The sequence below is a fragment of the Scylla paramamosain genome, chromosome 36 (genome assembly GCF_035594125.1).
Source record: "Scylla paramamosain isolate STU-SP2022 chromosome 36, ASM3559412v1, whole genome shotgun sequence".
Lineage (NCBI taxonomy): Eukaryota > Metazoa > Arthropoda > Malacostraca > Decapoda > Portunidae > Scylla > Scylla paramamosain.
Genome location: NC_087186.1, coordinates 9274408 through 9279407, shown reverse-complemented (window position 1 = coordinate 9279407; position 5000 = coordinate 9274408). Strand labels below are relative to the sequence as shown.

General features: G+C 44.1%; 1 protein-coding gene across 3 annotated transcripts in view; it reads left to right on the top strand.

The window, feature by feature from the left end:
• The window catches only part of LOC135090946 (post-GPI attachment to proteins factor 2-like), a 95591-nt gene that overhangs the window by 911 nt on the left and 89680 nt on the right, over nucleotides 1-5000 (top strand). The window lies entirely within an intron of this gene.

The window sequence follows — 5000 nt, the reverse complement described above, 5'->3', positions numbered from 1 at the left end:
CCACGCGTTAAACACCCTTTAAACACGCCCGAGGAAACACACGAGAAACACTTAAAAACAAATCTCAAACACCCAAGAAACACCCAAACAAACACTCAAACACCAACAAAGACCCACAAATTCCCGAAGAAACCCTAAACCAAAACAACGACAACAATAACAACAACAACAACAACAACAAAACACTTGACCCTTAAAAAAAAAAATAGAGAACACTTGAACACACGCACACACACACTTCAGCTTGTGTTGTGTCCCTTGAAGCCGAAAGAAATCAGTATTTTAATGAATCAGGGAAGGAAAAAATGTAAAGGAGTGGGTTAATGGCACGCTCATTATCAGAGAGACAGGCACAGAACGACTTCCAGGAGTGCCAAGTGAAGGCGCCCCGAGTGCTCCTGAGAGCCTTGCACGCTTCGCTTCTTCGTCAGGAGGAGAAGGAGGAGCAAGAGGAGGAGTAGGAGTTAGAGGGACGGAAAAAATCACGTTACTTGTAAGAAAAATGATGAGAAAAGTGAAGACTGGAAAGAAAAGAGAAGGAATATGAGGAGTAGGAGATAGAGGGACGGAAAAAATCACGTTATTTTTATAGAAATTTGAGGAAAAAATTATGAAAAACAGTGAGAAATGGAGAAAAAAAAAGGAGAGAAAAAGGAAAGAGGACAGGATTACACCACTGGAGGAGAAAGAGGAGGAGGAGAAGGAGGAGGGGAAGAAGGAGGAGGAGGAGGAGGAGGAGGAGAAGGAGAAGGAGGAGGAGGAGAAGGAGGAAGAGGAGGAGGAGGAGGAGGAGGAGGAGGAGGAGGAGGAGGAGGAGGAGGAGTTTAAGGGACGAAAAAAAGTCCTATTTGTCGTAAAAAGGAAAATGGAGTGAGGAATGAAAAGAAAAGCCAAAAATTGAGTAAACGTGACGGAAAAAGAAGGAAAGAAGGAAAGGAAGGAAGGAGGGGAAAGGACGAAGGGTTGAGGAGGAAGAGGAGGAGGAGGAGGAACAAAAAAAATGTAAGAAAATTGACAAACAATATGGAAAAAGTGAAGAACCTGAAAGAAAAAAATAAAGTGACGAAGAAAAAGGAAGAAAAGAAGGAAGGTAGGAGGGAAGGAAGGAAAGGAAAGGAAGTAAGGAAGGAGGGAAAAGGATTATACTATTGGAGGAAAGGAGGAAAGGTTGAGGGAGAGATACCCTTTTCCTCCACCTCTCCACTCCTCCACTCCTCCACTTCTAAACTTACTCCACCGCCAAGTACTGTTACTGTTTATTTATCTGTGTGTCTGTGCGTTTGTATGTCTGTTTGTTGGTTTTTTCTCAGCATAGCGTGAGTGTTTTGATCGGCACCGCGTATCGTCACGAAGGAACACAAAGGAAGGACAACAAACAGCTGATATCGTTTGTGGTCAGCTGTACTGCATATTCTCTCTCTCTCTCTCTCTCTCTCTCTCTCTCTCTCTCTCTCTCTCTCTCTCTCTCTCTCTCTCTCTCTCTCTCTCTCTCTCTCTCTCTCTCTCTCGAATTAACATGTGCGTGTGTATTGTGTGTACGTAGCTTTGTACAAACGCACATATTTACACACACACACACACACACACACACACACACACACACACACACACACACACACACACACACACACACACGCACTTCTATTAATGCTCTACCAAAAAGAAAGATAGAATGAACGAACGAACGAACGAATGAATGAACAGAAACTCAAAATATAAACACACTCAAGCTGGAACGAAGGTAAAAATAAATATTGAGATACAAAGAAGAAAAATAAAGACAGAAGAAGAAGAAGAAGAAGAAGAGAACGAAGATTATGAGGAGAAATCAGGGAAAGATGAACACAAACAACAAAAAACAGACTTAGGAGGAGGAGGAGGAGGAGGAAGAGGGAAAGGGAGAAGAGAGAAAGACAGTGAGGAGTTAGAAGTAGAAGGAATACAAACATGAAAGAAAACAAAGGAAGACACACAGGAAAAGATATCGAGGTCCTTACAGGAGGAAGAGGAGGAGGAGGAGGAGGTGAAGGAAAAAAAAAGCAAAGAGGACGAGAAGAAGAAAGAGAAGGAAAAGTGAAAGCAAGAAGTAGGAGAAAGAGAAGTAGAAAGAGAAAGAGATCACATACGTCAGATCTGAATTAACATCCCACATCACATTGGTTTTCTTTCACTGACCAGCGCAGAGGGACAGGAAGGAATGCAGGAGTGTTTACATTTGCGCTCTGATCAACAGGTAAGACCGTCCTGGTATCGGTACACGGCGCAGCGCACAGTGAGGAGAGATGCACGTGTTTAAGAGAGGAAGTGTGTCTTGATTTACAGATATGAGTGAAGTATGCTCTCTCTCTCTCTCTCTCTCTCTCTGGGACGCGATAAAATCTTCCTCTTCCTTTGATAAAATATACTAATCGCCTGTTTCTAGTCTCCCGTTTTCTTTCCGTTTTCTGTTGCAAACACAGCCTATACTTTTCTGTTCCTTATTTATTTACGTTTTCTGTGGTCTTTTTTTGGGGGCGGGTAGTGTTTTAGGGTCTTTTAGGGTGATTAGTTGTCTTTTTCAATATTTTCAGGTCTTTTTTGGTCTTTTTATGTGTTTTCCGGGTCCTTTCCTAATGTTTTTTGTGACTTTTTTTCGCCTCCCGGATGTTTTCAGTTTTTTTTTTTATCTCCTAGTCTTTCCGGGTCTTTTTTAATGTCAGTTCGGATCTTTTTTCATATTTTTGGGGGTCCTTTCGTGTGTTTTTCAATGCTTTGCATGTCTTTCAGGGTATTTTCAGGTCTCCTCGGGTTTTTCCATATCTTTTCTGGTCTCCTTCGGTCTTATCCGGTCTTTTTCCGCGTGGCATTCGGATGCTTCGTGACGGTTCGGCCAGCAAATGCTACATAGCGAGAGTAGCGGCGAGGGGGTGGGGTCTAGGTGTTGAAAGGACCTCTTTGTCTTTAGCTGAGAGGCCCGACTTGGCTGAGGGGGGAGAGGAGAGGAGGTAGAGGAGGGAGAGGAGGGAGAGGAGAGAGAGGAGGAAGAGGGAATGAATGAATGGAGGTGTAGGGTGGTGAGAGGGTGAGGAGGAACTGCCGGGAACACCTTACTGGGGAAGAGAGAGAGAGAGAGAGAGAGAGAGAGAGAGAGAGAGAGAGAGAGAGAGAGAGAGAGAGAGAGGAAGGGCTACGGTGGAGGAAAGTAGGGATTAAAGGATGGAATATTCAAGGGAGGGTCTGTAATAGTGTTTGGAGTTGTCTAAAGTCCGTGTGTTTGGAGGGAAAGGAGAAGGAGGTAATGGGTTTAAGAGTTATATAAGAACGAGTTGTTACGACGAGGAGGAGGAGGAAGAGGAGGAGGAGGAGGGGGAGAAGGAGGAAAGGGGAAGAGAAAAAGCCTGTTTATTTAGCAGCGAGAATGGAGGATGTAACCTGAAAGACGAAACAGAAAGGCAAAGGAGACGAAGAAGAGAGCAAGAAAAAAAAAAACGCCATTTATCGTAACAATGAGAATACAGAAAGACGCAACAGAGAAATAAGAGACAGAGAAGAAAAGGAAAAAGAAGAATGAAAAAAACTCTTTATCTTAGCAATGAGAAACAGGAGAGAAGAAGAAGAGAAGGAAGAGAAGGGAGAGAAAGAGAGTGAAAAAAGCCTCCTGATCTTAGCAATGAGGAACAGAAGAGATGAAGAAGAGAAGTAAGGAAAGAAGAGTGAAAAAAACTCTTTATCTTAGCAGTGAGAAGGAACAGAAACGAAGAAGAGATGGAAGAGAAAGAGAATGAAAGAAAAAAAAGTTTATCTTAACAGAGAGAAGCAGGAGAGACGAAGAGAAGGAGCAGTAGGAGAAGGAATGAAAAAGAAGTAGTTTCATTTAGCCGTGAAAAGAGAGGATAAAACCTTTTGAAAGAAGTTAAGAGGAGGTGAGAGAAAGCATTGGCTATACAGTACCTCCACCTACACACACACACACACACACACACACACACACACACACACACACACACACCCAAGCAAACACACCCACACAAACGCACCCACACAAAGAGACTATTTTCAAAGACCACACATATGGTTAGCTGAGTTCTCAAGGCTGTTTCTTCTCTTAATAATGTAGAAGTCTTATTTATTTGTCTCTAGTACCGTAAAAACAATCTTAAAAACCTGTGTCACTTCAATTAGAGCCTTCTCAACGTAGATAGCCATCTTCTAAGGAGTGTTTCTCCTGTTAATGATGTAGAAACTTTGTTAATCTATCACTGGATCCATAAAAACATCCTTAAAAACCCGTGTCACTTCAACTACAGCCTTTTGAAAGTAGTGGAGGTGCGGTGCAGAAGTGTCTCAGAATACGGCCCTTGGTTACCCTTCTGCTGGGGACTCGAGGGGAGACTGAAGCCCAAAGTGTTCCGCTGAAGGGACACGAGGGGAAGGTTAGCAACAGGAGAGGCGCAGGAGGTCCATTCAAGTGAGGGAAGCCGAGGGAGGAAGGGGGAATGGTATGGCTTCCTCAACAGCCACGAAGCTAACCACCGCAAGCCAGTCAGCCAGTCAGCCAGACAAGCCAGTCAAGCCAAGTCAAACTAAGTGAAGCCAGTCTCGTTTTCTTCTTTGTGTTAAAAGTGAGTCGGTTTATTCCCAGGGGCGCGACGTGACAGAGGTGGAGGAGGAGGAGGAGGAGGAGGAGGAGGAGGAGGAGGAGGAGGAGGAGGAAGAGGAGGAAAAGCGGCATTACTCAAGGGCGTTGTGGGACTTCCTGGCACATATGACGTGTGTGTGTGTGTGTGTGTTCGCTTTTCTCTCAGCACATGGTAAATTTGATACTGTGAACTAATCTCTCTCTCTCTCTCTCTCTCTCTCTCTCTCTCTCTCTCTCTCTCTCTCTCTCTCTCTCTCTCTCTCTGGCCTCTCCTCTCATTCCCTCTCCCATTTCCTTCATTGCTCATAACCTGCGCACTTCATCTCTCTCCTTCCTATCTCCATTTCCCCCAAGAGATTCGAACCCAGGCACATCTCCTAAG